Source organism: Rana temporaria, chromosome 3 (genome assembly GCF_905171775.1).
Source record: "Rana temporaria chromosome 3, aRanTem1.1, whole genome shotgun sequence".
Lineage (NCBI taxonomy): Eukaryota > Metazoa > Chordata > Amphibia > Anura > Ranidae > Rana > Rana temporaria.
This window is the reverse complement of record NC_053491.1, coordinates 200,434,099-200,441,763: the sequence shown is the minus strand read 5'-3', so window position 1 is coordinate 200,441,763 and position 7,665 is coordinate 200,434,099.

The following is a 7,665-nucleotide window of genomic DNA, read 5'->3' as shown; positions in this document are numbered from 1 at the left end:
CTTTGTTGTATAGATTCACTGTAAACACAGCCCATAGGCCTTTTTTTTTCTTCTTGCAATACCCTATTTTCCAGTTTATGAATATAATCAGGGCCCAAGGAAATGAGAGGTTGGAAATGATTAGCAGAACCATTTTTTAAGACCCTTTTTGTTTAACTAGGAGTCAATACTTTATTACTGTGTTAGGAGTAAATTGTTAGTTTTTTTTTTTTTTTTTAGGATGTGTTGTATTTCAGAGATTCAGTTTTTCACGTAGACATCTGATAATTGTAATAAAAGAGCGTCTTTTTTACAACAAAGTTGTAATTTTAGCTTCCCCCAGTGTAGCAGGAACTGTAAGGAGATAGGGATATGATGACATATGTTTATAAGTAGTAGTAGTATCAGATACAGCTCAGTTCTCAGTACTGAATAGTAAGAGATAACGAGATACAATAAAACCGAAGTATTTTATTTAGAGTTTTATTTGCTCGTTGCCATGTTTATGTAATAGTTAGCAATTCATGAATGATTCCTTGTATATCTTGATAAGGGGAGGTCAGGTGGGACCGTGAAGGTTGCTGCAAAGTCGATCATTCTGCAATGGACATACTACAGTAGTAGGTTTTGAAATAAAGTAACATTTTCACTGAAGAGTCCAGATTATTGTTACAAAGTGTAATGCCCTGTACACACGATCGGTCCATCCGATGTGAACGGTCTGAAGGATCGTTCTCATCGGTTAACCGTTGAAGCTGACTGATGGTCAGTCGTGCCTACACACCATCGGTTAAAAAAAACGATCGTGTCAGAACGCGGTGACGTAATGCACAACGACGTGCTGAAAAAAACGAAGTTCAATGCTTCCAAGCATGCGTCGACTTGATTCTGAGCATGCGCGGATTTTTAACCGATGGACGTGCCTACTGACGATCGTTTTTTTTTTTTCTATCGGTTAAATTTAAAACAAGATTGCTTTTTTTTAACCTATGGATAATTAACCGATGGCGCCCACACACGATCGGTTTGGTCCGATGAAAACGGTCCATCAGACCGTTCTCATCGGTTTGACCGATCGTGTGTACGCGGCATAACTCTACATTCACACCTTAACGTAGCGTATTTCAGCATTTTTTTCACATGCTTTTATGCACTATAGAGAAAACTATTATTTGTTGCATCATTTGTTGCTAGGTATGTCAGCTTTTCTAGCTTTTCCGTTGGCTATTATTGATTTTTTTAATTTAGTATTATTTTTTTTTTCTTTTTGTTAGAATTACGGTTAGGTTAGGATTAGGAGTTGAGGTTAGGGTTAGGATTAGAGATTATTTATTTATTATTATTTACTATTCTTTTATTGAATTTATTATTTTTTTTATTAATATTTTTGTATTTATTTTACATTTTTTTAATTCCTTTATTATTATTCTTAGTAGTAGTATTAACACCTTAACACTAACAAAAATAAAATAAATAAATAACCCTATGTCGAGAAGCTAGTTCAGCTAATACTAATTTCCATACAGCTAATGCTAAATCCGTGTACACACGATCGGTTTGTCAGATGAAAACAGACCAATGGACTGTTTTCATCGGACGAACTGATTGTGTGTGGGCCCCATCGGTCTTTTTTCCATCGGTGAAAAAAAATAGAATATGTTTTAAAAAAAAAAATTCTATCAAGTTGACACATGCTCATCTGATTGTGGCCGAAACTAGTATTATTGTATACATTGACAAGTTTTTCTCTTTTTCCTTGTCTGATACAACACTTACTAGTTTGTTTTAGGACAATTAATCATTGTTGTTTTTTAATAAGCAGCTGGGGTTAATTGTTTAAATTATTGTATTTTAATCCTTGACTCATTTTCTAACGGGTCTAGGTCCCCTTTAGTTTCTGGCCTCAACAAGATACAGGCTGCTTCTACTTCCTTTGCATATGCACGCTGTGTATTTTCCCCGCTGGGGATCACGTGACGTGGTCCCGCAGCGAGGATAAGGCTTGGTGACGGCCTCGGTGCGCATGCTCGGGACTAACCATGTGACGTCACTACGTCCGGACGTTCGGCGCTGCGCTCCAGCCCGTCTCTTACTGAGAGGCTTGGAACGCACGCCAGTATCACGATATTCCCGAACCCGGAAGTCACCTCTGATTACCGGGCAGTTTTGAAGCTGGAGCCCTGATTGAGGTAGAGGGGTACATGTATATATTTGGACCCATTTCAGCAGTAAGTCAGCACCCCAGATGACGATCGATTGATCGAAACGCGCCGGGATCTATGCTGACTCTACTGCTATATCGCTACATGCTTATTATGACTACGGAAATGTGAGTGCTGGGCCCGGGGCTTTTTCTGCCCCCACTGGCCACAATCCAGCCCTACTAAAGACTGAAGAACAATAAACTGGCCCTTTGTTTGAAAAGTTTGGAGACCCCTGATGTTCATGTATGTGATTTGGAGTAAAGTTTTAATTTATTACTATTTGCCCAAAGTTGTGATTTAATACAAATTAAATATTGGTTTTTTTTAAATACAAGCAGTGTAAGTACTTGAATTTGAATTAGTATCAGCCTTCTGCAGTCCCTGTACAGCAATACAGCCACTCAGGCATGTAGGAGGAAGCAGCATAAGGAGCAAATCGGGTTTTGTGCTAACAAGCAGCTCACTGGTTAGCAGAGAAAGCAGAGTGACAGAGATGAGCTCATCACTGTACTGCTTCTTCTTTCACTGTCCAGTCCATGACAGCCTGGACACAAAGTGGGTTGAATAATGCTGGCTTTTACAATTTCAACATCTAGTGGCGGAATATAAATACGGCAGGGGACAATTCTGGATAGAAAGTGAATATTGCAGCAAAAGCGTTTCTTTATTGTTTTAGTTTATCTTTTAATGGACTATATTCTTATATATTTTTTTTTTTTTTAGCTTTGGTATGCTTTAATTCCAAGGTAGGGTTTTAAGGATCTGTTGTGGAAGAATTTTGGAAATTGCATTACTGGTAAGGTTCATTCTAAACTTCCATCGTCTCCTCTATTGCTGAGAATGCAGTGACAGCGGGAGGGGTGGGTAAGTATCAAAGTAATACTTAACGCTCAGCATTTTTTAACTTGGAGCATGCATTCTAAGAAAACAGTTATATGGCCTTTTCACAGCATTTGTTGCTTCACATTTGTGTCCAATACTCACATACTGCTGACTCCAGGTTGCACAGCAACGCTTCCCTGAACTTCTGGTCAGAGGATATGCACATCAGGGCAGCTCTAGGGAGACCTTGCAAGGCAGCGGTGCCACCCTGGAAGCATAAGTCATGGACAACCATCTTCAAAGCCAGTTTTTCTGCAAAGAATGTTTGTACAGTAAGTAAGAAAAATTATTATTCTAGCATATTTTTTTTTATCAGTGAAGTTTTAATAACACCCACTTGAAGACCAGACCTTTTCTTGCACTTGTTGTTTACAAGTTTAAATAAGTATTTTTTACTAGTAAATTACTTAGAACCCCCCAACATTATATATTTACATATTTTTCTTATTTATTTACATTTTTTCACTGTCCCTTTTCATTGATTTTTTTTTTTCTGATCACTTTTATTCCTATTACAATGAATGTAAACATGCCTTGTAATAGAAATAAGGATAGCAGTTCAAAATTTCTCCTTTACCTTTAAAAGTAAACGATCCCCAATTTTGAAAAAAAATCTTTTGCTTTAAGAATATATATATTTTTTAATCCCCCCTTCCCCCAGACCAGAAGTGACATCATGATGTTGCTCCGGTTCATAGAATCAGTTACGCATAGATTTGACTAAGATCCGACCGGCGTAAGTCTCTTACGCCGTCGTATCTTATTTGCAATTTTAGGCTGGCTGCTAGGTGGCGCTTCCGTATATTTAGGCGTCGAATATGCAAATTAGGTAGATACGCCGATTCAGAAACATACGTTTGCCCGGTGCATTTTTTTACATCGTTTACGTTAGGCTTTTTCCGGCGTATAGTTACCCCTGCTATATGAGGCTTATCCTATGTTAAGTATGGAAGTCGTTCCCGCGGCAAATTTAGAAAATTTTACGTCGTTTGTGTAAGTCGTCGGTGAATGGGGCTGTGTGTAATTTACGTTCACGTCGAAAGTATTGGCTTTTTGCGGGTTAATTTCAAACATGCGCACTGGGATTCTTTCACGAACGGCGCATGCGCCGTTCGTAAAAAACGTCAAATACGTGGGGTCACACTACATTTGGATAAAACACGCCCACATCATCCACATTTGAATTAGGCGGGCTTACGCCGGACCACATACATTACGCAGACACTTACCGTCGCTCCTCTCCGCCGGCGCCGTCATAGCCACTGTGGGCACCCGGCTGTGACAGCTTTCGGTTTCACGACCGGGGCATGTATTTCGCATGCGCGAGTCGCGCTGCACTCTCCCAGTGGACAGGCAATCGTCTGGGACTTGTCACATATCCCAGAAGATTGCAGAGAGGGAGGGCCACCTAGGGGAGAGGAGCAGTCACCTAGGCGGCCTGTAGGTGGAAGAAGGAAATGGTACAGGCTTTAAGGTAAAAATCCTTCTGTAGTGCAGTTACCCCCCCAGAGCCCACTTTTTCTCCTTTTACTTACCTGAACCTGATCGTTCCAGTGACTGGGATGAGCACAGCAGCTCCAGCCGCTGTCTCGGGTCCTCATTGGATAGATTGATAGCTGCAGGGGCCATTGGCTCCCGCTGCTGTCAATCCAATCCAGTGACCCGGGGGATGGGGGCAGGGCCTTGTCCTGCTCTCTTTGTCAATGGACACAGCAGCAGGACTCGGGAGTACGCCCGCACGAGTGCCCCCATGGAATGCGGCCCTCCGCGGGGGCACTTCAGAAGAGGAGGAGCCAGGAGCGCTGCTGGGGGACACCAGAAGAGGAGGATCGGGACCGCACTGAGCAAAACCCTTGCACAGAGGAGGTAAATATAACATGTTTGTTAGTAAAAAAAAAAAGAACCCCTTTAACCACTTCCCGCCCGGTCAATAGACAATTAACGTCCAGGAAGTGGTTGTGAAATTCTGACTGGACGTCTATTGACGTCCTGCAGGATTTCATGCTGGAGCGCGCCCGTGGGGGCGCGCAGCGATCGGTGATGCGGGGTGTCAGTCTGACACCCTGCATCTCTGATCTCGGTAAAGAGCCTCCGGCGGAGGCTCTTTACCACGTGATCAGCCGTGTCCAATGACGGTTGATCACGATGTAAACAGGAAGAGCCGTTGATGGCTCTTCCTCTGAAAGACGCGAGTAGACGAGAGCCGATCGGCGGCTCTCCTGACAGGGGGTTCGTGCTGATTGTTTATCAGCGCAGCCCCCCCTCGGATGCCCACACTGGACCACCAGGGAAGCCCACAGTGGACCACCAGGGAAGGGGGCAGTAAAAAAAATTAAATAAATGAGAAAGATGCCAATCAGTGTCCACAAATGGGCACTGACTGGCAACATGGGCACTGGGATAAACAAGTGATGCCCAGCAATGCCCTCAGTTCCACCCCTCAGTGTCCATCAGTGCCACCTCTCAGTGCCTATCCGTGCCCAGTGCCCACCTATCAGTGCCCATCTGTGCCACCCATCAGTGCCACCTATGAGTGCCCATCAGTGCCGCATACCAGCGCCGACGATCAGTGCCGCCTATCAAATAAAAACTTTATTTTTTTCCAAATTTTTCGGTCTTTTTTTAGTTGTTGCGCAAAAAATAAAAATCGCAGAGGTAATCAAATACCACCAAAAGAAAGCTCTATTTGTGGGAACAAAATTATAAAAAAATTGTTTGGGTACAGTGTAGCATGACCGCGCAATTGTCAATCAAAGTGCGACAGCGCTGAAAGCTGAAAATTGGCTTGGGCAGGAAGGTGCATAAGTGCCCTGTATGGAAGTGGTTAAAGCGGGGGTTCACCCTTAGAGGGCACTTTTTAGCCTTAGATTCCTGCTCATTTTCTCTAGGGGAATCGGCTAGTTGTTTTAAAATATGTGCAGTACTTACCCGTTTACGAGATGCATCCTCTCCGTCGCTTCCGGGTATGGGCTGCGGGAATGGGCGTTCCTTCTTGATTGACAGTCTTCTGAGAGGCTTCCGACGGTCGCATCCATCGCGTCATGATTTTCCGAAAGAAGCCGAACGTCGGTGCGCAGGCGCAGTATAGAGCCGCACCGACGTTCGGCTTCTTTCGGCTACGAGTGACGCGATGGATGCGACCGTCGGAAGCCTCTCGGAAGACTGTCAATCAAGAAGGAACGCCCGCTCCCGAAGACCCATACCCGGAAGCGACGGAAGAAGATGCATCTCGAAAACGGGTAAGTACTGCTCATATTTTAATACAAATAGCCGATTCCCCTAGACCGAACGAGCAGGAATCTAAGGGGAGAATTTTTTTTTTTAAATAAATGGGTGAACTCCCGCTTTAAGTAAATAAACTGCTAAATACCTTTTCTCATCAGCAGTTAGAGCAGTGTTATGACTTCTATCAGTGTCCAGCCAAGCACTAGTTAAAGCTTTAGTGAACTGTTGAAACCCCCCCCCCCCCCCCCCCCCAAAAAAAAAACCTGCAAGATAATAGCATAATGCGCTAGCATGCATCTCATACTAGCGCATTATGAAATACTTACCTTAGAAAGAAGCTTCCGCAACTCGCCCAGTTGCTGCCGGGGGTGCTGACATGTTCCCTCTGCGTTTCTTCCGGCACAAGCCGCCGGTCTATTAGCGCGCATGCTGATGTCAGCGGCTGCATGACGGGTGAATATCTCCTAAACCGTAAACCCCTAATAGACACAGGGTGACTTACACATAAGAGGGGCAGGGGGAGCTGGACAAGGAGCTTCCAGTGCTCTCCAAGGTAACCTGGGTTTCCCAAGCCCCCCACCCAAAGTGACTCCCGTCAAAGTGCTCAAGTAGTTTAGGGATACTTTGGCATGGCATTGCGATGTCAGATATATTTACAAATGTCTGCAGCAGATTGAGTTTTTTTAACCAAATGTCAGAATTCTGTTTTGGCAATTTGGATTGGTGTTGGGGATTTTTTTGTGACCTTCAAAGAATTGCCCCACCCATGTATAGTTTTCCCTGATGGTTATAAACTGGTTTGTGCTGCTGCCCATTCCTGCTTTGTCACATTTTTAGCCATCCTGAAATTGTAATCTACAGTAGAATGTAGAATGTACAGTAGAATGTAAGGTGTCGAAATATAACATTGCGTGAATTTAAACAAGAAGGTTGCAGCACATTACAGGCCTTTGTTTGCATGGCCCATATCTATTAAAGTAGAAGTGCAGCCTAAAACAAAAATCTCTAAATCTATTGACAACCACAATCTAAGACTCATCTATCTAGACCTGTAAAGCAAAATCGCTATGCATACCTTTTCCATACCTCTCAACCATTTGAGATGGGGAAACACCCCCCTGCCATGCCCTCCTTAAAGGAGAACTATACATAAAAAAATATTAGTCAAACCCACGTGCATTGTTGCCACTATTATTCCTTTATATTGGCTTTTAAAATCTACAAATGCAACAATTTGGACGAAAGGTTTAGCACTGGGCAGTGGCGTAACAACCGGGGGGGCCGCCGGTGTGTCTTCCCCGGGCGCTGAGCTGAGGGGGTGCCGGGATGCTGTGCCGGGACATTCCCCTTCCCGCGCTGTGTGAGCCGCAGAGTC